The sequence below is a fragment of the Desmodus rotundus genome, chromosome 5 (genome assembly GCF_022682495.2).
Source record: "Desmodus rotundus isolate HL8 chromosome 5, HLdesRot8A.1, whole genome shotgun sequence".
Taxonomy (NCBI): Eukaryota; Metazoa; Chordata; class Mammalia; order Chiroptera; family Phyllostomidae; genus Desmodus; species Desmodus rotundus.
Genome location: NC_071391.1, coordinates 50,890,536 through 50,916,791, shown reverse-complemented (window position 1 = coordinate 50,916,791; position 26,256 = coordinate 50,890,536). Strand labels below are relative to the sequence as shown.

The 26,256-nt window shown below is 40.9% G+C and overlaps 1 protein-coding gene and 1 pseudogene across 1 annotated transcript in view; both read left to right on the top strand.

Annotated features, from left to right (window-relative positions):
- Positions 1-26,256, top strand: part of GAB2 (GRB2 associated binding protein 2) — a 177,746-nt gene that overhangs the window by 15,216 nt on the left and 136,274 nt on the right. The gene's annotated exons all lie outside the window — the stretch shown is intronic.
- The window catches only part of LOC112315894 (large ribosomal subunit protein P2 pseudogene), a 29,706-nt pseudogene continuing 7,739 nt past the window's right edge, over positions 4,290-26,256 (top strand).

The window sequence follows — 26,256 nt, the reverse complement described above, 5'->3', positions numbered from 1 at the left end:
CAGTCACTCTGTCTTTTCTCATTAGTCATTACTGTATGATATTAAAGAACTTAATACTTGATATCAACAGGATTATAAGTGCAAATGCTGATAATGAAGGAGCACTTGTCACCTGTAAGATAATCATTCAGATGATGGAGACTAGGTTTGTGTATTTTAAGATCACCCTCACCCTGGAGATGAAGACTCAATGTTGAAAAAGGTTTTTTTGAAGTGGGCTAGATCCCCAGCGTTGTATCTTTGGGGCCTGTATTGAGAAATTCCGGTTTAACTGTAAAAGGCATGGATTCTGAGGTTAGCCTGGGCTGGAATCCACACGAAGCCTCCCATTTGGTTTGTGGAATTAGCAAATGTCTTGACCTTTCAGAGCTTTAATTTCACCTGTGAAGTGGAGATAATGATAACTTTAACCAGTTAATTGAACGAATTTAACCCAGAGGGGTGCAAACACGAATGCTCTTGTTTTTCTGCAGTCAGAGCTCCCAAGTGTGCCTTGTCAGAGCCTCCTTCCTCTGCTAGAGGATAAATACCCTGATGATACTTTGAACAGAGTCCCAAACCTTCTGGTGTGGGTTAGAGAGAAGTCCACCATTTAAAAATTTCAGTATATCTCATCGAAAGCTTTTCCTTGTCCTGTAACTGATCAGAATTGTGGCCCTGGGGATGTGAAGTGGAAATAGGTAAATTTGACTTATTTGGAGAGTGTGGAGGTGGGAGATTATATAGTCTCTCTGGACGACTCCTTCCCTGCTCCCTCCTAGGCTCCTGTTGTTCTGGTGTCCAGAGGGAGAGGGACAGGGATAAGTGCCTCTTAAGTAGCTGTTGCTGGGTCTTCCTGGATGATATCTAGTGGTTGTTTGACTAGCACTGCCGGTGTGTGCACACCCCACACCTGTGAGTTCTTTGGAGGGTATGCTTTCCAAATGTATGGTCTCCAGACCTGGAGAGGAAACTGGTATATAAAGTTCTTTCAGTCTCTTTCAAGACAGCTGCTCCCTCTCTCTGTTCCTCACAGCTGGGGTCCACTTGCTCAATGGACAGCCCTCGTGGGTAGGACCTGGCAAGAAAGTTTAAGGCCAACAGTTCCATGGAACTGTGTGACACAAGGGACTCGCATCCATGCGAAACAGCAGGGCAACAGCATTGCTGCCCCTTCTTACTCTATTTCCTCTCCCCTTGTCAGAACGGTAGAGGGCAGATCTGTAAATCAACTGCCTGAGCAAATTTTCACCAGGCATTATGATATTTAAAAATTCTTGCCCCTATCCTTTTTTTTGTGGTACCCCTAATCTCTGTAACCGATTCTCTTCGAGGAGCCCACTGTAGGGGTAGGGGGAGTACCATCCCAAAATGCAGCCCTGGCCACTATGTCAGAGGAACCAAGGTCCCCCTCCCCTTCTCTGCTCTTCTTTCATGCACCTTGGAGGGAGAGGGGCAGTGCAGGGGCACCAGCGACAGTTGGGTTAGAAGGCCTCACAGTGTAGCGTCTTAGTGAATCCGTGAATTAGCCAAGCCCAAGCTATTGACTGCTCTCTTTACCTTATGGGGAACTTACCTCCTCTCAATTCTGGTGCAAGTGGAAAAGTCCCACTCAACATTCACTTACATGTACTTTATAAATTGCTATAGTATTAAATATGATAATGTCAGGCACGTTGTAAGCACCCTTTAAGTGGTAACTGTTACAATTATGGCAGTGCCAAATTTATTGGAATCTCTTATGTTGTTTACTATTGGACATTTATGAGGTTTACTATTTTCCACTATTTTAAGTAATGCTGTGATCTTTATAGCAAAGACTTTCATCCTTTGGACAAATTCCTGTAAATGGAATTTCTAATTTTCAAATGGTGCAGGTATTTGCAAGGCTTTGGATATATCATACCACATTGCCTCTCAGAAAGGCTAGTTTTGGTTTTCCTGATTCTTCTTTGGTATAAGATATTATAATTTTTAAAAATACCTGACAATTTTACAGATACAAAAGTAGTTCCTTGTTTAATTTGAATTTTTATGATTGCTACTGATTTGACTACATTTTCCTGTATTACTGACTCATGGTTTTAAATGACTTGTCCAAACAATAGGTGCTTTTTAAAAAAGTCCTCACCTGAGGGTATGTTTATTGATTTTAGAAAGAGAGGAAGGGAGGGAGAGAGACAGAAGGACATTGATGTGAGAGAGAAACATCAATCAGTTTCCTCCCGCACGCACCCTGACACTGGATTGAACCACAGCTTAGCTATGTGCCCTGACTGGGAACTGAACCTACAACCTTTCGGTATATGGCACAATGCTCCAGCCAACTGAGGCACCTGGCCAGGTCCAAAGGATGGGTGCTTTTTGATATAAATGCTTGATGTAATTGGGAAGGTTGAGTGGCTTTGGGCAATGTAAAAAGAGAACTTGGAATAACTTGAGTAGGGAATCTCCAGCAGTAGGGAGAGACAAGACGGACCAGACATGACCAAATGTTCCTCTTATTTAGCAGTTCTCTTCTGAGACCTTTTAGCTCTGATTCCATAGATTCCCCCCAGGCAGTCTTTTGATTTTAATTTAGTGTCAAGGCCTACCTCAAATGTCAGCTACTTGGTGCCACTTCCTGATTTCCTCCTGAAGAGATTGTCTTCCCACGTCTTCCTACCACACCTCTTTACAGCTCCCGTGGCAAGGCAGTGTGCCCGTGGTTTTAGATCTCTCCCTTTCCTTAGGTGGGCTCCTCAGGGGCAGCAATTTTTCTTTTTGACCTAGGGTTTGGCACAGAAATACTCAAGCAGAAGATAAGGCAATGAATAGAAATCATCCTTACTCTTCGGTAGTCACAGTTTATCGAGGAAAATAGACATTAAACTTACTAATTAAATGTAATGCAGAGTGCTGTGCTATACTGGAGGTTGTGGAAAGTGTTGCAGGAGAGTGGAATGAAGTGATTAATTCTACTTGGAGCGGGGCAGTAGCAGAGAAAGCTACAGAGAAAATGACAGTGGGGGGTCGCCCTTGAAGAATAAGTAAGAGTTCATTAAGCAGATGGGAAAAGAATATTTCAAGTAATGAGGACAACTAAAGGCCTAAAGATATGAGCACATGAACATTGAGGGAAAGTGTATGTGTGGGGAAGGATGAAAAATGAAGCTCAAGTGACCTCTCTGCTCTCCCTAGGACCCACCTTTATTACCTTAACTCACCACCATCCCTTTGCTTTGTCTGGAATATCATCTCTCTCCCTTGGCCCCTCAGACCCTGTCAGTCATTCTGCAAAGTTACTGAATAACTACCATGTACCATGTGCCAAGGGAAAGAGGCAAAATGGGTTCATGGACAGCTCTGAATGGCATCAGGAGAAAGTTGGTCCCATTTTGAAAATCTAGACAGGAATGTGGTGTCTTGCCCAAATTCTTTTTTTAAAAACAATTTTTAAAAGATTTTATTTATTTGTTTTTAGAGAGAAGGAAAGAGAGGGAGAAAGAGAAGGAGAGAAACAACAATGTGAGGGAGAAATATCAGTTGGTTGCCTCTTATACATGTCCCAACTGGGGACTGATTTCACAACCCTGACCAGGAATTGAACCAGCGACCCTTTGCTGTGTGGGACGGCGCCCATCCAACTGAGCCACACTAGTCAGGGCTGCCCAAATCCTTTTTGAACTGCCCAGATTCTCCCAAATAGCTGAGACATTTTCTATCATAGCAGCTATAGATAAAATAGATATTCTTAACAATCAAAAGAGTGTTATAATTTGTTTAGTCCCTTGTGATAGGATAACAGTTTCCCTCAAACCAGGCTTAAACAACAAAAGAAAATATAGCTTCATATTTTTTTCTAAAACTGATCTTCTTTTCTGACAGTTCCCCTCTTGTTCCAGTTACTTTTGGTTCCTGATAAATTTTTGGACACAATAAAGCATGCTCAAAACTTAAGTGGCATAAGACAACCATTTTGTCTTGCTAACAGATGCTGTGGGTGAGGACTTCAGACAGGGCAGGGCAGGGACTTCTTTCTGTTCCCCAGTGTCTGGGGCCTCAGCTGGGAAGACTTTTAAATGGCAAGGGTGCCTCCACTCGTAGGAACTGGAATCATCTAGAAGTGTCTTCACTCACATCACTGTCATCAGGGCTGGGATGACTCAAAGGTTCCACTCATTGGGGTGTGTTGACTAGGGAACCTCCAAGTGGCCTTGGCATGTAGCCTGGGCATCCTCCCAACATGGTAGCTTCTAATAATCAGACTTCTTAATGGGGGATTCAGGGGCTCCAAGGGTAAATGTCTTCGTGGCCAAGATGGAAACTTCATGGACCTCTTCAATGATCTCGCCTTCGAAGTCACACAGCGTTACGTTTGCCATACTCTGCTGGTCAAAGGATCACAGTCCCGCTCAGGTTCAGGTAAAGGGCACATAGACTCCCAATCTCTTAGCAAGTGGATCATCCAAAACTCTTTGGCCATTTTTAAAAACTGACATAATAATATTTTAATTTTTCAGTATAAACAGTTTTGTTTGAATCTGTTCAAAGTTCAACTTCCTAAGCAGAACTCTTTGAGTAAATACTTCATCTTTCAGAGTTACTCCCACTTCCCTTTCTCCACCCCCAAATCTTGTTTGGCCAGGGCAGGGATTTTGTCTGCATTTATCTCCAGATATTCCTCAACCTACAACAGTGTCTGGCAAATAGTTGATGATTAGTGTCTATTACAGACTGCTTAATGAGAATTCTTGCTAAGTCTGTGAGAGTGAGTTAGAGAGAAGGGGATATGTGATGTCCTCTGCTTCATCGTCTGGTTGGCAGTGTGTCCTGAAGTTGTGTGTTGAGTTGCAAGTAATTCTGTCTGTCCTTTGGGAGTGATGTGTGGAACCCAGTATGGAGGTGATGGTGCTAGACATTTGTCTCAAAGTCCCTGTACACTGAGAATCTTTGCTCCAACCACAGACACCTGCCAGTCCACCAGTCTCCTAGCAACTTCTAGATACCCTGCTTGTCACGCTCAGGCTTTAGGGAGTGAGCAGCGCTGCCCCAGGTTCATCTTTCTGGCCACCTCATGCTACTCCAACCAAGCACCTGCTCCCATACCATATATTGGCACAGAGGTAAAGAATGAACTGTGGTAGCCTGAAGCCCCCCTCATGTTATGTCTGGGAAAAATGGAATCTCAATATTTTTGAGCCTGCACTGTTCACTGAGTTAAACTAGCTTGATGACAAGGAGGAGTGTGTATGTGGGGTGGGGGTATGTGAATGAAGACTGTATCTTTGTTCACCTGTTCTACCCCTTTTGTTCCCCATAGGACCGGAAGGGGCAGGCTTCTCTTTTACTTCCCCTTGCACAGCTAGGGCTTCTCCTATATCACATCCTCCTTTCAAGCTTAGCTGCAAATGAGGAGGCACTTCATACTGGAGTTCGTGAACAGAAACTGCTCTGTCAACAAGGGGATACAAATTAGGAAGCATTTCAAAAATACTAGAACAATTATTCTCCATTACATTGAGGCTGAAGTAAAATTGCCTAAACTAATTATACGTACTGTAGTGTTCTTAGAGCAAGTCTTTTTTTTTTTTTTTTGAGACTAAGGCTTCTGTTTAAGTTGGATTTGACCAAGTTAGAAATCACTTAAAGCTTGCTGTTGAAGTAATGGCCTTGCGAAACCAAATTTCATTTATTTCAAACTCTAGTAGTCTTGGTAACCAAGGGGACAGATGCAAAGTGCCCCCTTCTTTGCACAAACATCAGTATCAGAGTTTTCTAGTGACAGACTTGTGGTTGGTGAGATTGGAGCCAGTAAGCACTATACTTTTTGCCACTGCACTTAGTGCGTGTGATATCGAGTAAACTGTACCTCTGACACTGCCTGACCCTGAACTAATGAGTTTGTGTGGTGGGGGATACAAAAGGATGTCTATTATCCTGAAGAGAACAAAATAGCATCATTTTGTCCTTGCACAAAGTTATTGTGTAACAAGTGCCTAAATTGCTTGCTGTGTGCAAGAACCACTGCTAGGCACTGTGAGGGAAAAGAGTATTATAACAAGGAGTCATACTAAACTGCTAATATTGGTAACCTGTGGGGATTTGAGTGGCAGGTGGGGCTTCAACTTTGTAACGTCCCAATTCCTTTTTTAAAATAACAACTTTATTGAGATAAAATTCACATACCATAAAACTCAATTTTAAAGTGTACAATAGTGTGTTCAGTATATGCACAAAGTTGTATGACTGTCACCACTGTGTAATTCCACATTTTCAACCCAAAAAGAAACCCCATATCCATCAGGCAGTCACTCTCCATTCCGTCCTCCCCAAAGCATGTGGCAACCACTCTTCCGCTCTCTGTCTCTACTGATCTGCCTGTTGTGGATGTTTCGTATAAATGGAGTCGTATAATATGTGGCCTTTTATGCCTGGCTTCCGTCACTTAGTGTAATGTTTCCCAGGCTCATCTGTGTTGAGCACTACTATACTTCATTATTTCTTATGTCTTAATACTATTGCATGGTGTGAGCGTATCACATTCTGTTTAGCAAGCTTGACATGACTGTTGAATGAACGCTTGGATGAGTTGCATGGAACCCAGTTTCTCATCCCACTCTTTCTAAAAGACCCAGTGAAATTACAAGGTCATATGGTAACTATGTTTTTTTTAAGGAGCTGCCAAACTGTCGCAATTTTTTAAATAATAAGAATATGTTCTATTTTTGTACTTATGAATCCATTTTTTTCTTTTTTTATACCTCCCCATTTTTAAATTACTCTTAAAATAGAACAGAAAGTATTACAGGGGGATGCTAAGTAGAGTAATATAACCAGTTTTGATTGTATTCTTGGAATTTGCCAAGTTCTCTTGCCTTTTATTTTTGGTAAAGTCCAAGAATCGCAACAGTAGAAAAGCTGTTTCCCTTCTATCAGTCTCTAAAAGATGGAGAAGAACATGGACTGTCCTTTATATCAATCCCAGATGTTCCCTCGCAGTAAAATGTGATAGTCCTTGTTCTGATCTCTGAGCATGTTGATTGACGTTCTGTCCTGACGTTTAACACATTCTGCCCAGGAGCTAGGAGTGTGCATACCGCTCCCCTGCTAGCTTAAGAGGACCTTGAGAGCAAAGACTAAGTCTCGTGCTCATATTGTACCACCTGTGGAGTATGTGCTTAATATATACCCGTTAACTATTAATTTGAATTACATTTACATCCTTAGACTTTTTTAAGTGATATTAAGAGGAAAATTCTTTTCTGACTAAGACACCCCTAGTTCATTTCTCTGTTAATTGGGCTTCTCATTCTTCTGTTTCTACCCAAAGAAGTATGGTTTAAGGTAGGAATTTTTAACTGTGTGCTGTAAGAATCTTTAAAACATGCAATACCTGACTATTTAGTGAGAGGCACTGACATCTTTTCACTTACATTGTCAAATTAAAAAATTACAACAGCCAATACAACAATAGCTGTCTGATGTGAATGAATCCAAAGTATGCCTATTTTTTTTGTCAGATTGGCAAAAAATATATTTTTAGGTGTGCTGCAGAATTTTAGTAATTAGTTTATGTGCGCTGTGAGATTAAAAAGGTTGAAAATCACTGGTTTAAGGCAAGGTAAGAGTTAACTTGTTTCTTTTCTTTTCTTTTTTTTTTAAACAAAACAAAAGTAAGCAGAACTAGTTGTGGGAATAGGGTCATTGTGTTATGCATTATGAAGCCGTGTTTTCTAAGGATAGCCATAGCTCTGAGGGCAGAGGGTGGTAGAGAGCATTTGAGTGAAGATAAGGAAAATTATTTTCTGAGAATATATTGTGAGCCATGCACACATATCTACCTCTCTCTCTCTGTGGCATACGGCACATTTTATTGTGCCTCATTTTATTGTGCTTCACTTCGTTGCTTTTCACAGATACATTTTTCACAAATTCAAGGTTTGATAACCTTGAATAACCCCGTGTTGAGGAAGTGTATTGACACCATTTTTCCAAGAGGTTCAGACGATGGTTAGCAGTTTTTAGCAATAGAATATTTTTAATTAAGGCATGCACATTGTTTTTTAGACACAATGCTATTGCACACTTACTAGACTACTATATATAGTGTAAACGTAATTTCCATGTGCACTGGGAAACAAAAAATTCATGTGATTTTTTTTTTCATGTGATTTTTTTGTGATACTTGCTTTATTGCAGTAGTCTGGAGCTGAACGTGCAATATCTCTGAGGTATGCCTGTGTATTGGAAACATGTATATAGGGACTTGCCTATTGATAGATAAATTGATTTGTCTATTCTTATGTATGGGATACTATTCTGAGCACGTCTTGTGTATTATCTCATTTAATCTACACAGCAGTCCTAAAAGATAGGCACTTTTACTTACTCTATTTTATCAATAAGGAACCTGAGGATCAGGGAATTTAAGAAATTTGCTAAGATTTCTCCGTTAGAAAAGAAAAGAAACAGATTTTGAACCCAAGCAATTTTCCCCCGGTTCCTGGCTGGTCTCTCTATGTAGAATAAGCATATATTTTGGTCAGACAAATCTGAGTTTGAATCTTGACTCTGCTATTTAATAAGAATATGACCTTGGAAAAGTTATCTGAGCTTGCCGAGCCTCTTTTCTCCACGAGGTAGTTGGTAGATTGTGAATAAAGTTCCTCATTCCATTTTAAGTCCCTGTGCCACTTCTTTGTGGCTATGTCTCTGCTAACATTACACAACGTGACAGTAACAGGATATGACAGTGATGGCAGATTTCAACTGAAATTTTTTGGATTTTATGGTATAACAAGTAAGCTATTCAACACATCCCTTTCTGGCTATGTCAACAACTTTGCTTTCTCAATTCACTGAGAAACTATTGTAACTATGGATTTAATTCTGACTTACTGGGAAGTATCTTAGTAATATGAACTTGATGAGAGCTTGGGACTGTGGTAGTCAATTCAGTTTGCTATCAGTAAAGAGAGAGAAGATTATACCCCAGACTTGAGGAATACACATGCTAGAAAATGTATATCTTAAAATCTCGACCAGTGCTAGTAAATCTAGAGAAGACAACTAGGGGACCATGTAGGAACCATGTCAAAAAGGAGTAGAAGAAGCCTCAGAGCCCTTTCGGCGTGAGGAAAGTAGATTTATCTTCTTCTAGCTGTGCTATTTCTTGTGCTTCAGTGTTTAACTAAATGAATTCTGTATCTGATTCCCACTTCCCATGAAAATGATAGTATTCTGTACATGACCTATTGCCTTTTCTGGAAGGCGATTTCTGAAGTCAAACCAAAGTTATAATATATTTTTGAGAAACATTAGTCTAGAGTAGGGGTGTCCAACCTTTTGGTGCCTTTGGGCCACACTGAAAGAAGAAGAGTTGTTTTGGGCCATACATTAAATACACAAACACTAACAAAAAATGATGAACAAAAAAAGAAAAAAGGCTTTAAGTAAATTTACGATTTCGTGTTGGGCTGCATTCATCGCCATCCTGGGCCTCATACGACCCACAGGCCTCAGGCTGGACACTGAAACCCTGAGAGGCATGAAACTTGTACTGTGAGTAGAAGCATCTTGGCTCATAGCTACTAGTTTTGATCTGAAAACACTGATCCTGTTGTAATTCTTTGTCATTAGTAAACACAAATGTTTTACTAATGCCGCCAAATCTGCAGGGACTTTATTAAAATTGGAGGAACCGTACTTTCCAGAGCTTTGAGCTGTTAGAAAAATAGGCTTTACTATGGCTAAGTCTAAAGGTGCTCAGGGTTACAGCTGACTGTGAAAGGTAGGAGTGAGCTGATTTCTGTGCATGGGTGACTTAGCTTTGAGTAGGGAGCTGTGCAGTACACAGAGACTTGCCTGATTGCTGTTCTTGGAAGATCTGGTCCCTTAGGTATAAAAATCTAAGTATCCCTGTTATGAATTATGTTAGGGGAAAAAAGCATAACTCAAATCTTCCCATTTGGGGATTCATGAAAGCTTTGTTTTGGACTACAGTGGCCCCAGCAGAAGAGACTAGGAAATGCAGGCTTTCACTGAGTGCCTATAGGATGCCTCTCACTGGGGATGTAAATGGTACAGTCCTTGGCCCTGAGAATATTGATCACTCAATCAATAGCTGAGATCCACTGAGGGAAGTGCTGCAATACAGACATAAGCAAAGTACCCATGAGAGCACAGAGAAGGTACAACTAATTGACTGGGAATGGTCAGAGAAGAACTGTTGTATTAAGAAATGATATATGGAAGGCCGATATAAGGCCTTTAGCTCAGTCTCTTACATGCCGTAAATAAGCAAAGAAACTACTTGTTAGAGCCTGTAGGCCTCTCAGGTCCAATCTCATGCTACACTGCCCCATTGTTCATTGCTGTTCAGCCAAGTGGCCTCTTTTCTCTTCTTTGAAAGAACCAAGTTCTTCCCAACTTCAGGGCATTTGCATGTGCTTTTCCCTCTGCCTAGAGTTCCTCCCCTCCGCCTGCCCCTCCCCCTTCCACATGTCAATTCCTTCTCATCCTTCTGGTGTCGGGCCAGTATCTTCAAGGAGCATAGCAAGGTGGTCAAGGGCATGGACTCTGCACTCAAATTCACTTACTGGCTCTGTGATCTTGGGCGGGTTACTGCTCTGCATCCCAGTTTCTTCAACTGTAAAATGGGGTGACAATATCTATTTTATTAGGTTGTCGTGAGGATTAAATCAAAACTATTTAGAAAGAACTTAGAATAGTGCTTGGCATGTAGTGAAACTCTGTTGAAATGATTGCTATTATTATAAAATGATTATCAGAAAGGCCTTCCCTGACCAGGTTATCAAGACTTTTCCCCAAACCACTGTAGTTATTTTTTTTCCTTTATTATTTTTTTAATTTATTTAAATTATTTTATTGTTGTTCAAGTACAGTTGTCTGCATTTAACCCCCACCACTCCCCACCCACCCCAGCCATCCCCACCTCCCTCCCCTGATTCCACCCCGACTTTGATCTTGTCCATTGTCCTTTATAGTTGTCCCTGAAAACCCTTCCCTTCATTATCCCCTCCCACCTCCCCTCTGGTTACTATCAGATTGTTCTTAATTTCAATGTCTCTGGTTATATTTTGCTTGCTTGTTTGTTTTGTTGATTAGGTTCCACTTATAGGTGAGATCATATGGTACTTGACTTTCATCGCCTGGCTTGTTTCACTTAGCATAATGCTCTCCAGTTCCATCCATGCTGTCCCAAAGGACAGGAGTTACTTATTGTGATCACTGACGTTCTCAGGTATATTTCTGCCGTATTATTTCATGCTATCTATCCTGCTTTCTCTATCCCTCCCTTCCATTGGATTTATCTGGTTTCTTTCATCTCTCTTTTTCCACCTCCCATGATTTGGAATTTATGCATCTTATTTCTATTATTTTAATGATTTTCCTTGAATTTTTAAATACAAATTCCTTACTCGAAGTCTAAAGTAAAACATCTTTCCTTTGAATTCAAGATCCTTAGGAATTTCTGCTTTAATTCTGCTTGCTCCCTTTATTTCCGTCTTTATTGTTGTCTAGTTTTTTGAGTCCAGCTTATTTTTCTACTCTGCAAATTAGTTGTCATTAGCGTTTTACATGATCAGTGCCTTAAATACTCACATTCACCAGTTTCTTTTGCTCTATTTAATATACATGTTGGTTGGAAGGATAAATGACCATAGTAGTGGAAGGTAGGAGTACAAACCAGGAATGATGTATATCTTAGCAAAACATCTATGCCACTAGTGAAGACTGAAGCATCATAAAACATATCTGGTTGTCACTTGAGAGTTCAGTGCTGTCTTCCATCGGATCATTCAGTAGACAGGTACGCCCCACTGTACTGAGAGGCTCGGCAGAGTGTACCAGCGATGCAGCAGGGTAAAAGAAGGTCCCTGCCTTTGCAGAGGCCTATACTTGACATGGATAATAAAAGTCAGTACTTATTGGTTAAAAAATATCGACTAAGCACCAACTATATAGGAAGCCATATCTTAGACACTGAATGTGAACTAAATCTGAGAGACAAGGAGCCTGACAGTGGTGCGGTCACTGTCGGTGTTGGGGTTGGAGGAGGTGCCGTGAAGGCAAGCACAGTAAACAAGATTCATTCAGAAACTGTTTGCTGATCTCCTGTCAAGTATGAGTTACTGCTCTGGATCTAGGACTACACCAGAGAATGAAAACAAAAACCCCTTCCTTCATGGAGTTTGTAGTCCAGTGGGGGAAGTCTAAGAACAATAAAATGGTAGTACATACATATCTATCAATAGTTGAAGCTAAAAAAACAAACTAAGCAAATAAGCACAACAGAAACAGAATCATAGATATGGAGAACAGTTTGATGGTAGCCAGATGGGAAGAGGGGTTGAGGGAATAGGTGAAAAGGTGAGGGGATTAAGAATCACAAATTAGTAGTTACAGAATAGCCATGGGGATGTAAAGTACATCATAGGAAATGGAGAAGCCAAAGAGCTTATATGCATGACCCATGGACATGAAAAAAGGCATGAGGATTGCCTGAGGGAGTGGGGGTTGCTGGGTGGAGGGAGGCAAAGGGGGGGAAATCAGGACAACTATAATAGCATAACCAATAAAATGCAATTAAAAAAAAAGAAAGCAAAAGATACTGTGGGGAAAAATAAAGCACAGAATGGTAGTAGGAAGTGTGTATGTGTGGAATACAGTTTGAAGTAAGATGGAGAAGGCCTCTGACTGAGAAATTGACATTTGAGCCAAAACTGAAAGGTGGTGAGGGAAGGAGTCATGCAGTTGTCTGAACAGGAACTTCAGGAAGAAGGAAGTGCATGGACAAGGACTCTGAGTCAAAAAAGCACAGGAAGGGGGAGTGTGGTAGGAGATGAAGTCAAAGAGGTAACAGGGGAATAGAAAACTTGGGCCATTGTGAGGAATTTCACATTAGCTGAGTGAGGTAAGAGCGAAAAAAGCATTATGAAGGAATTAAGCATTAGGTGATTGAATAAAATATGGTTTGAATGCCTCAAACACTTTTTCTTAATACTGTTTTTATGTATGTCTGGATTGAAGATTATTTATCTCGTGTGATTTTGGAGATTTTTATCCTTAAATTTTGAGGTGGGAGAAGTTCCCATTCTGGTAATGGTGAAGGAGCTTTATTAGACTTAAATCTCCAGGAAAAAATGGTAAGTTCTAAACAAAATGTATAAAAACAGTTATTTGGAAACAGTGAAGTGACTAGAGTAGGCAAAAACTAGAGCGGATTTGACTTTTAAAAAAGGGGAAAGACATTGGATGAGAGGCACAGTTGTGTGACTTTTCTTCTGAGGGTATTATTGCCTAGGATGCCCAAGCCAGACTGGCTGGAATTCAAATAGAAAGCTGTACTCTTGTCCTGAAGAGTTTGGGGTTGACAAAACTGGAAATTGAGGGGAAATTCTGGAAGTGGAGAGCAACCGAGTATGTATAAACACCCCTCAAATATTGGGTTGATCTCTGAATTGTACTTGGATGAGTGAGACTTTCAGGCCCCAAGGAGGAAACAATATCTGGAAGGCTGAAAGTGCTGATGTGAGATTTCAGCTGCTGCCCAGTACAAGAGAGGATGGATTTTAGAGGTACAGACCTGCCAGGTTGGAGGGGCTTGGTAAACCCCTCAAGCTTTTTACTGAAACCCTAGAAGGGCTACAACTTAGAATAAAAGATTATATCCCTAGACAAAGGGAATCACCCTGGGACTAAGAGCAATATCAAAATAGACCTGTTCCAACAAAGTATGAAATAAAGCCTCCACAAATTCAAGGTTATCCATTAGTCTTTTAACTGCCTGCTAGGTCACAATTCACTCTTCAGAGAGATTTAACAGAATCCAGAATGTCCACAATGTGTCTTCCACAATAAAAGATTACACAACTTGAAGAAGCCATAAAATATGTCCATACTGGAGAGAAAAAAGTTTTTTGAGAACTACAAACAACCAAGCTATTGTAATTAATAGTCAAGAGCTTTAAACAAACTATTATAAATGTGTTACTCTCTACAGCAAAAAAAAAAAAGAATATAATAGGTGAACAGATGGGGGATTTCAGTAGAGATTTGGAAATTTAGGGGGAACAAATGGAAATTCTGGAACTAAAAATATATGAAATAAAAAATTAATTGGTGGGATTAACAGATCACTGAAGAATAAAAAGAGGGGAGTAGAGAAGGTGACATAAGGTCAAGAGACATTATTCAAACCAAAGCACTGAAAAAAGATTGAAAAGAAAATGAATAGAACCTCAGCAGCTTGTGGGATAGTATCAAGAAGTCTAACATATGAATAATTGGAGGTCCAGAAGAAGGAAGACAAAGGGGGAAGGGTATGGAGACTGGAGCAGAAAAAATACTTGAGAGAATATTAGCTAAAATTTTGCCAAATTTGAACACAAATAGAAACTCATCAATGTGTGGTTGCCTCTCACACACCTCCTACTGGGGACACAGCCTGCAATCCAGGCACGTGCCTGGACTGGGAATCGAACCAGCGACCCTTTGGTTCTCAGGCTGGTGCTCAATCCACTGAGCCACACCAGCCAGGGCCAGTTGACTTTTTAAACCAAAAATTAACAATGTATTATTGGGTTTATAACATTATATAGAAGCTTAGCTAATTCCAAGCAGGGTAAACACAAAGAAAAATATACCTAGGCACATCAGATGAAACTGCTAAAAACAAAGGTAAATTTTTAAAAATCTTAAAACTAGCCAAAAGGGGGAAACAGATATACACTCATTACCAGAATGACAGCCAACTTTTATCAGAAACAATGAAAGCCAGAAGACAATGCAGTGGCATCTCTACAGCCCTGAAAGAAGAACACTATCATTCTAGACTCGATATCCAGTGATAAACACTTCAGGCTGTAGGGAGTTGGTACCAGAGGGAAAGTTAATTATGTAGGAAGGAAGGATGGGCATAGGAAATTATAAATATATGGCTAAATCTAAAAAAAATTACTTTTCTTTCTGTTAGTTTTTTAAAAAGTCAGTTGACTTTTTAAAAAGATTTTATTTATTTCTTTTTAGAGAGAAGGAAGGAAGAAAGAGAGGGAGAGAAACATCAATGTGTGGTTGCCTCTCATACGCCTCCTACTGGGGATGCAGCCTGCAACCCAGGCACGTGCCCAGACTGGGAATCGAACCAGCGACCCTTTGGTTCTCAGGCCGGTGCTCAATCCACTGAGCCACACCAGCCAGGGCCAGTTGATTTTTTAAACCAAAAATTAACAATGCATTATTGGGTTTATAACATTATATAGAAGTAAAATGTATGACAGCAAAATATATATATATAAAAAACAAAGGATGGAATGGGGTATAAATGGACTTCAAAGGTTCTTGCATTACAATTTAAAGTAATGTGGTATTAATTTAAGATATACTGTAATGAATTTAGGATGTATATTTTAATCCCCAGAAGAACCATTAAAGAAATAAAGAAGAGAAAGAGGGTGAGGAAGATAGGAAAGGAAGGAGAGAGAAAAAGAACTTGATTAACTAAAAAGAGAAATAAACAGAGGAGAAATAAACAGAAATGAAGTTCTACTGAAACCCAACTCTATCAATAAATATATTGAATATAAATGAACTAAGCACTAATTAAATGACCAAAATTGCAAGACTCAACTGTAGCTGTATCTCTCAATTCAAAAAAAGAGAAAGGCTTATGTAAGAATGTGTGTAGCAGCTTTATTCATAATTGCCAGAAGCTGGAAACACCCAAATGGTTACTGTATTCCACAACAGCACTCATCTGGAATTCCTATTCTTTTCAAATAGTCAAGTAATACATGTTTGGGTAATACATTTCAATCATAGCTAAACCTTACTTAATCATCTCATCCGTTTGATGAGGTAGCTTGTGGTACCCTCATTTTTATAAGTCAGGAGATGAGGCTCAGAGGGAAACAGGTCTCATTTGGGAAGACAGTCATGATGAGCAGCAGACCACTCCCACCATGAAGGTGAACTTCAGTGAACGTCTGTTCAACCACAAAACCCAAGTTCTTTCTGTTCAAGAACTCAGCATACGTTTGAACACTGGATCTAGAAAGTCAGTCTCCTGAATCTAGAGTTAGAGATCTGTATCATCTTCCCATTATATTCTAACAGAAATTTCTGTTAAAAAACCCATTTGCTCACTGTTGTCAGTCCAACCAGTGCAAAACCTGTTTCTTGGTCAATTGGGTGATAAAACCCGTATCTAAAGGAAAGCTGGACCTTTCTTAATTTCTCATTATTTTGTGTTTACACTTACTGAGGAGAAAGCCAAGGCAAGGAGACAACCAAGGACATTTTGAGTCAAGTAAGACATGCTTTTCATCATTGCTTTAGTGTTACAGCTTCTGGAAAGTGCCTTGAGATCTCTTAATAATCTTGCCAAATCATCATTTCAGTTTGGTGCTCATGAGTGGTAAGAGAGTCACTGATACACTAAATAGCTTCCCTGTGGAAAATAGCTGAAGCCTCTGGAGGACAGTCTTAAATTAGACTCAAGTGTGAGAGCGCACCAGAAAGCCACGTGAACAGAAGGCACTACTGATCTGATGGTCCAGAAGTCTAGATAATCTTAAAACTGTTTGTTCCAGTTTTCCTTTGGGGTATGTAGTCAGCACATGTCGATCGCTTCCTCTGAATTCATTTCCCTCTTTCCCTTCCTTAGCAGGACCTTAATTTCTGTTAAGACATCTGCGTGGTTCTGGGGAAGCTGGCTCCATCTACCCCTATGGTTGAGCCTGGCAGCTCTGTTCCATCCCCCTGACCACCGTGATTATTTTGAATTGGTACAATCTGAGTAAACTCTAGTTGATGTGGTAGGTGGATGTGGTTTGGTTAATAAAAGAAGTGACTGTTGGTGGTACTGTACTCTGGCCATAGGCTTATAAAGGAGTTTGCACTATTGTAGATATGCAGTTGGAATGAAGGAGGAAAGTGTCTTCCACTGGGGCTGCTGTGATAATTGAATGGGATCACAAGCAAAGCGTCTACCTATCTGTAAAGCCTCTGGTGGAAAGCCTGGCATAAAATATAAATTCATATTTTAAGGATTTTTTTGAATTACTAATGATAGAAACTACCTTATACAAATTAAGCAAGAGTTAGAAATGTATTGGAATAATTCTAAGGAAGCTCAGAAAATTGAAAGGAATATTCTAGATACCTGGGCAACTCTGAGGCCTTTGGGCACCAGACTGATATCTCAGTGCCCCCAGGGCTCTCCTGGTGTCTCATTGCTGCTTGTCTTTGGTTGGACTCCTTTTGTCTTGGTGATAGGAAAGAAGGTACTAGCAGACCCCGAGCCTCCCATCTCTGTGACCCAGAAGGCAAGGTGTGTGCTCCTGGAACTCCAAACTGAAAAGTCCTCAGGAAGGATGCTGACAGCTTAGGTTATACTTCCACCCCTGGACCAGGGGCTACGGCCAAGCATTGAAAAAGTTTGTAGGTCAGACCAGGACTCCATGTGCCCCCCCTGAGTCTCCCTTGGTAGGTATGGAGGAATATGAATGGCAGCCCCACCAAGCTCATGTTTGCATTGCATGGAGAACAGTTTTCCCAAATGGAGCTGAAGAGTAAAACAAGTGTTCATAGTTACTCAGGATTGCTTTTCTCCCTAAAGGATATTTGTTTTCTTTATCTCTCTGTGGTACAGGGAGGGGGAAATGGGAAAGTAGGGGGCAGAATTGACTGTGAATTTTATTGTTTGCTTTCTATGTAGTAACTTTTTCATATATTAGCCTAATTCACTTTATTTAATCTTTACTATAATACTATGAGGTAGAAATATTGCTGTGTCAGCCACAAATAAGTTCAGGTTAAGAAACTAGCCTAGGACTGCAAAATATATAAGTGATAGATAGACCCAAGAGCTGGAGCCGGGTACACTTGTCTCCAAAAGTGCACCATGCTCCTCAGAATGAAGTAAACCACACTTACCTGGTCAGCATGCCATTCCTCCCTTCTCCCCTCCTTGCTTCTGCTGTCTCTCCCCTGTCATGAGCTTGCATTAGAACTTGAACACCTAGGTTTCCTTAGACCTGGAAGGACTTTCTTGTCTCATCCCATACTAGACAAGGGTGTGTTTCCCTATCTTATCAATAGAAGTGCTTGCATGCCAACCTAAAACTAGAAAACACTTATCTAAACACAGCTTTGCACTTAAAGTAGTGAAGAGCTGGATGGCCTGCATTTGAATCCCGCTACCTACCAACTAGGCAGCATATTTTGTGCCCCAATTTATTCATTCATACAGTGAGGCTAATGATAGAACCTAGATCATAGGCTTGGTTGTGAGGATTGAATGAGTTGATATAGAAAGTGCTTAGAATAGAGTCTAGTACACAGCAAGTACTATATCAGTGTTAGTTCTCTGTATTAGAACTTGTTATTCATCATTAACGAACTCTTGTGGTTAATGCCAAAGCAGGCAGACTCTTTGCTTAAGGAATCTTTGTTTTGTTACTTGGGTTCATGTCTGGGATGCATGCACTTAGCTCTCAAAGGACTAAATCCATCTTACTACAATCTAAGGGAGAAATAAACTACTTATGACCCAGGGAGCGTAGTTCCAAGGGGAAACAGTCTCCCCTGTCTGGTCCTGTTGACACACCTGTGATTAACATTTCCCCAAACATCCCCATCATACCTCTGTACTGATCTTTTAAGCACACGAGTTTAAATAAACCCTCTCTGTCAGATCTGTGGGACTGTGGGAAACAGATGAGTCTGGAATGCCCAGAGGTGCTGCCTCCTCTGCACTGAAGGCAATTTGGCAGAAGGGTGATATAAGGAGTGGGAGGGTCTGAGCATAAGAGGCAGGGCCCAGAATCTCATGGAGAGCTGTGTATGTGGCTTCTGAATGAAGTGGAATAGTCTCCTCAGTGAAGAGCGAGGGCAGCGTAGCAGAATTTCAGGGGTACAAGGTCCCCAGAGAGGAAGCAAAGAGCACTGTGTGTAACGCATCAGTCACTGAGTAAGAAAGGGAAAAAGGGAAACTTGACGGGTTTAGGGGTGGCCCAGTTCTGGGGCTCTTTCTCTGCCTCTGTCCAGCTCAGCTCAGATTAGTACTTGGTTCTAGGACTGGATCTGGAACTCATTTGTAATGGGTGAATCTCAAGATTTTGCCTCTACATCAGTGACCACTTTGGGAGCTAGCTATACCTTCATATGTTATTAAGCTATTAGTGGTTGCTGGCCTGTAAATCCTGCTATGGAGGTTTGTGTAGGTAACGTAACAACAAAGGAGCTGGGGGTGAGGAGGGCCTGGTCAATAATAATGTAATAATGATAACAGTAGTACATTAATTAAGTATCAATCCTGTTCTAAGCAGCTTACGTTTGTTTGTTTATGTTTTGGGGAGTTTTCGTTGTCTTGGACCTCTTCACTATATTAAAAAATTATTAACTCTACATTTAGAACCTTTGACCTTTTTTGTTTTATGACTTAGGCTCCCTTATTTGATGACAGGGAGTCATCACAAAGTCTGGCAGCTTTAGATCTTGCACTTTATATGGTTTATATAACAGAGAAAAATTATTCACATCAGTATTTATTGTTTCCCCTCTGTGTTCCCTCCTGGCCTCTCAGGAGAACAGGTTCTTGCTTTCTGGGTCTTCTCTCTCAGGACTCTACTTTGTTCTAGTAGGCTGAATGGAGTGAGAATGTAAAAGCAGAAAGACACACTGAATTTCCATAATAAAGAATTGAAAGATAATGGGGAAAGAAAAGAGTGCAAATTTAAAAGTGAACTTTGATGGTTGGAGGCTGGATAGGTAGGTCAGTGAGGGACCCTTGAAAAACTGTAGTAATTGGTGAGGAGAAGATAAAAAGTGTGGGTTATAACTTTGATTCCTTTTGATAGCCATTGAGAAATTCAAGTAAAGGTTGCAATTACCCTTTATTTTTACCTTTGCTGGAATGTCTTTAAATGCCATTCTGCCCAGGATTAAGGCACTTGGATTGCTGGGGTTTATTCAGGTAACACATGTCATGTCTCTACTTTAGTTGTTTTTTTGTCCCTTTACTTGCTTAATAATTTTCCTCTTTAGTCAAGTAACTGATAAATGAGAAGTTCTTACATTGTTTTAAGTTTTTCTTGAAAGAGGATTTTTGAGAGGTAAAGTGGGCCTAGGGAATAACTTATAAGCTATTAGTACCCACCATTGAACCTTAAGGGGTGCTCATTTTTATTTGAAAAACTGTTGTTTTTTACCACATTGTCAGCTAAGACTTGTAGGTCTTTCTTATTTATTGCCTTTGTGGTTACAGCTGTGATCCACGTCTGTTCAGGGGTCATGGAAGCTCCTAATTTCTCAGCACCTCTTGTGGGTTCCCTGGCAGGGCTCAAGCAAAGGCAGCAGGGTAAGAGCTGAAGGAGAGAGGCAAATGTGAAAGCACTTTGCACTACAAAGGACGGTATTTTGTACAAAGCCTGGCACAGAGCTGACATTCAGTAAAAGTGTGTTGAATGAAAAGAAACGGGGAAAAAGCAGATACCTTCTACTCATACAAGAAGTCTTTTTTCTTTCTTGATCCTACCACACACACACACACACACATACACATACACACACACAGCCATTCTCTTACAACTTGGGACAGTTGCCAAAGAGTTGCCCAAATCCCCCATAACTGGTGATTTTCCTATGTATATGTTGCCCAAGTTCTGGACCACCATTCAGTAAGTTAAGAATTGTGTCTGCTTGCTAGTAATAGAAACTAGCTGTAGTGGCTTAAGTACACAAGGGTTGTTTTCTAACACAGAAGAGGTTCAGAAATTTGGATCCATGGAGTCAGGAATCTAAACTCCTTCTGTCTTTGCTGCTGGTAATGTTCATCCTTCATCAACAGCGGAAAAAGTGCTTTTCTCTTGCTGCTGCTACCTGGACTGCGGACGTAACAGTGGTGCTCCAGAAGTCATCTTGTACCAAAAGGTCCAAAACTCAGAGTGAGCAGCTGCTGTCTGCTCTCTTTCTGCTGCCTACATTATCTGTAACAACAATGCTAACAATGAAGGAAATCTGGAAGGTCCAGTAGTGTTTCAAAGAAGTTTCTTTCTCCTGGGAAGGAATATAGGCAGTTTTTCCTCTCTGTAAATTTTCAGAAAAGAAGAAAACAGTCAAAGGTTGCTGCTGACAGGGCTTGAGTGTCCTCGCCCAAGCCTGCCTGGTGGTGTGTGTAGGAGAATCAAGGGAGTAAGAGAATCCTCTGTGCAGTAGAAAGGAGCTGGGTCATTCCTTTGGTTCTGTAAACCACCCCTCACCTGGGTTCACAGGGTCTCCCTCTCGCAGAAAACTATCTCGAGAGATTAGGAAAAGGATGAGACCTTTCAAGTCACAGGAGCTGAGGGACTGAACAGCCTTGGTCAGGGTGACATTGTTGGGGGAATGAGTGCTCTGCAGCTCGACCCACACCATGCCAACCATGGTTTGTATTATTTCACTTCAGTCCTCACGGTAGCCGGATAAAATGTAGTAGGATCCCCATTTTATGTTTAAGGGAACTAAAGTTTTAGAGGGTTTGGGTCACTTGCCCAAATGTCACCCTGGTAGTTAGAGATGGAAAGGAGATTGGAATGCAAATCTGTCTAGCTTCAAAGCCTTTGGTTTTGTTTTTCTACCTTTCTAGACAGAACAGATGTCAGGCTGTGTTTAGGAAGTCTCATGGGTCCTTCAAGTGACTTTACTAATAGTCATGTGAAAAGCCATCTCCCCTAAGAGTTGGTATTTGGAGTTCTGTTTCACTTAGCAAACATGCGCTTAGCGTCAGATATGAGCATAGCTGTGCTAGGCACCAAAAAGGGGACACCAAGGAATTACACAACAACCCTTTCCTGGAGGAGCTTCCAGCATAGCAGATGATCAGAAATACAAATAATGCTAAGCAGAATGACGTTAGCAGTATCATCCGAGTCTCCTGGAGGAGGATGGAGGAGGGACAGAATGAGGGGAGGGAAAGAATCAGCCTGTTTTATGTGAGGTAGAGCCATGTCTGCCACAGCCTAACATCTCTTCTAGCCACCTGAGCTCACCTAATCTTCACAAGGACCATGTAGCATCCTGATGATCGGGATGGGCAACCCACCCAAAGTTTCCCAGCAAGTCCTAGGCAAATAGAATTCACAAACTCAGCTGTCTGGCTCTCCAAGTCCTTGCCCTTTCCATTAGGCCACTGAGAATAGCCTAAATGTAGCTGCTTCTGTTTTTAAAAATAATACATACTTAGTGCTGAAAGTTCCATTCTGTACACAAGTGTTTTTGTGTTGTATGGGACTCAATTAATATGGCTCTACCTTCCCCACATGCCCTAGTCAGCTTGCTCAACGGTAAGTCCCAGACGCTGCTGCTTTTGCCTTATTTCCTAACACTGCTAGCCATCTCAGCCTCCCTCTGGGCTGCACTGTGGTCTCTGTTGCGCCCACAGTGGGGAGAGCCATAGCAGTTCAGAGGCTTGGTGAACAGAGCCAAGAAGGCTCTGCCTCCTCCTACCACTTCCAAGATTCAAGTATAGGGTGTGTTATTCCTCAATGTTTGTCTTGAGGGGGGTGCCCTGAGGGGGTGTGAGGAGGTGGGTGGGTGGGGGTGGGATGGGAGGAGCTAGCAGATAAATTACTTGCTGTGTGCCCCCCCATACAGTCCCCCAGCCCCACCCCCATTCCTCACATACACTGTTCTTAGGTACAGCAGTTTTATAGTCTGTTTGAATCATTCTGAATTATGGGGCAAATGGCTGTGTTTCCATGTTAGACTGTAGCCAGCTTGTTAATGCACAGCCTTGTGTTTGCTTTCCTTCCTACCCTGCCTCACTGATCTTTTCCCCCTCTCTGCTCTGAGACTTCAACACGTGATAAAAAGCAGTTAGGTTTCGTTTTTTAGGGAACCTAGGCAGAATAATGGTCAGTGAAAAATAAATATCTTTCCACCCCATATCCTTGTTGAGTTTACCTTGCGTTACACCTTGTTACATCTCACTTAACAGTATAAGGATGGGTAATACTACATGTTCTGTTCCAGACACTGTTCCAAATCCTTCTGATTAATGTTCATCACATCCCTATGCGATAAAATAAACCATGGAGATAATTCCCTGTTAGCATATCCAGATGCATTGCATTTGTTTTAATTTTTTTAAAGAAATGCTTATCACTTTTGTTAAAATGGACAATGTTTGTTATACATTTTAAAATGCTGCGTCCTGGCCAGGTGGCTTAGTTGGTTGGAGCATCGTCTCATGCGCGGAAAGGTTGCAGGTTCCATTCCCAGTCATGCAACTCCAGTAATGAAGGGGAATGGGGACACAGAGATATGACAGAGGTACAAGTTTCACATCCTGGATTTTTAGCAACCAAGAGAAGTCACAGTCCACACAGCCTGTCTCAGGTACATTTTGGATTATTCCATTACGTTTTAGATTTAAATTTTGCTACACTAAGTCATGGCTCGTAAGTGGTAGAGGTACTAATTTATCATTAAGATTTTTTTATCATTAAGTTCATGTACAGCTGACCCTTGAATAACACAGGTTGAACTGCACAAGATCATTTATACACAGATTTTTTTCGATACAGTCAGCACTTTGTATCTGTGGGTTTTGAATCCACGGCTTCAACCAACTGTGGATAAAAGACAGTATTCTTGCATTCCCAGCCATGGATCAAAAATAGTAGTTTGATTGCTGGTTGAATCTGTGGATGCGAAGGGCTGACTGTAGAGTCAAAAGTTACACATGGATTTTTGACTCTATAGTCAATCCCCTGCATTGTTCAAGGGTCAATACTACACTACAAACCAACCCAGTCAGTGAGCAGCAGACCCCTACTTTGAAGTCAGGAGTGACTAAGTTTCTTTGCAGTGAGTGCCAGTGATTAAGACAATCAACTAGAGACCAGCAGGGATGATGAATTTTTTGGTATCGGGGATGATTTACCTGATTTTGGAAAAGATTTTCCGGGGTCTGTGGTTGAAGATTAAAACTTATACAATTTATTTTTTCTTCTCTTTTTTCCCTTTTGTTATCATGCTATTACTTATATAGGTATATAATTGTATTTGTTGAAATACCAGCTTCTTTGAGAGTTTGTTATTTCTTCTCTTAGACTTTGTGCAAATAATTAATGAAATTCTTGCTTTTTATAGCATGCTTATTCCAGTTTTTATTGAACTATTTGCTTGTACTGTGACGACCTGTATAGCAAGTTGTATAACATTGATTTTAGTTCATAGTGTGCTTTTAAATCATGAGTATTATATTTTAATGACTTCTGGACAAACATAATTTAGCTATAAGATCATTTTCTAGTACAATTTCTAGATCAATGAGTACGTGCATTTTAAATGTTGGCATTGTCTGGCCCTGGCTGGGTAACTCAGTTGGTTAGAGCATCATCCAGATACACCAAGGCTGCGGGTTCAATCCCCATTCAGGACACACACAAGAATCAACTATTGAATGCGTAAGTAAGTGGAACAGCAAATCCCTGTTTTCTCTCTCTCTCCCCCTCCTTCCCCTATCTCCTTTCTCTGCCCCCCTCCCTCCTTCTCCCTCTTTCTCTTAAAAAAAATCAATAAATAAAAAATTTAAATTTTGACATTGTCAAATTGTCTTTGAAAGAAATGATGAGAAATCAAGGAGAACTGACTGGGTTCATTTTTATTCCATATGTTTTTAAGGTAATCTTTTGGCCTTGAATAATATGCATAAAGTCTGTGCTTTGAGAATTGGATTTGCCAGAACTTTTCTGAGTATCTTTCCAGGTAGGAAGCCTTTTATAGAGCAGATGGGAGTTAATCACATTAATGAGCACTGTTAATCTGTTGATTGACTGGACAAACCAAGGAGGCAGCTGCTTTGAGAGTGTTACTATTTATGACTTTTGGGTTGGAGAAAGGTCTTGCCATTCATAGCAAGGAAGTACTTAAGTAAGTGTCAACACATTCATGTAGCCAGTAAGTGCTGTGAGGAGTGAAAACTAACGCAAGGATTAAGAACTATAAAATATTCTGGGATATTTCCTGAAAGAGGTGAGACCTCAAGATTCAGGCTAAAGGCCTTCACCTCCTTAATGCTTTCCCAGACGTGCTTAGCTGGAACCGGTCCCTCCTCCTCCTCCAGCTCAGCAGTCCTTAGTTTGTAGCACTTACATGCAATGACTGTTTCTCTGAGCCCAAAACCATGATACGTGATCTAAGGCAGGTCAGAAATTGGTATCTTTTGCCTGAATTCCATCCACAGAGTATTTTGCTTTGCCTTCAGAATTTTAAAAAACTTTAATTAGTTGTAGATTATTAAAAGCTGAGAGATTTTACATAAAAGTTCCAGCTTCCAGATCTGGGAACACTGGGCCCAAATTTCTGCTCAGCAGCAATCAGTTAGCACCGGGTGGCGGCTGCCCACTTTAGCCAGAGCAAGTGCTTTCCAAGCTCCGTATTCCCTCCCCTCCCCGCTGGGGATCACACATACATGTACCTGCTTGACCCTTTACACCTCTACAACATATGCCCTTTGAAGACAGGATTTTTCTGTTTTGTCTATTGCTTTTTTGCCACCACCACCCCCCGGCCCCATCATGCCCAGGATGTTCTCTGGCGTATAGTGGGTTAAAGAATATTGTTTAATGAAAGAGAATTTGTGACTTTTGATCTGGCTTTATAGGGAGAAATGAATCAGAGTTTTTCAATTTCGAACTCTTCCAGAAATGGGATAAGGTGACCCTTTGCCTTTGAGGCATTGTGTTTGGTCTAGTATTATGACTTCCTTTATGACTTACCTCCCTTGTTGGATGGTAAACTCACTGGGGTCAGAGACCTGCTTTGCAGTATTCTGTATCCTTAATAATACCTTGCACATAATAGATGCTTAAATATTCCTTGGATGGTTGGCAGAATTTTTAATGTCTCATGAAAGAATTTTGCGAATAGAGACAGGGAAATGTTAATGAGTATGTTGTATGGGGGATCATGAAATAGCCCATTTGAGTTTCTTTTGCATCTTCTTTCGGCATACCCTCACCCTCAATTATGTTCTATTACCATCAGGACTGTAGAAGGTTTTCGATAATCATCACCCTGCTATTCTTGAGTAGCAGGGTAAGTTACTCCCCATTCCTCATGTTGAGTATACTCTTATTTAATACTCATATTATATTTGAGACCTTATCTTTTACACCAGTCTGTGATTTCTGCATAGTTAAGAATTCTGTTTGGGAAGGTGTGGGGATTGACCATGTGAGGCCTAGGGGTAGGGGAGCAAAGAGGGAAAAATTGGGACAATTGTAA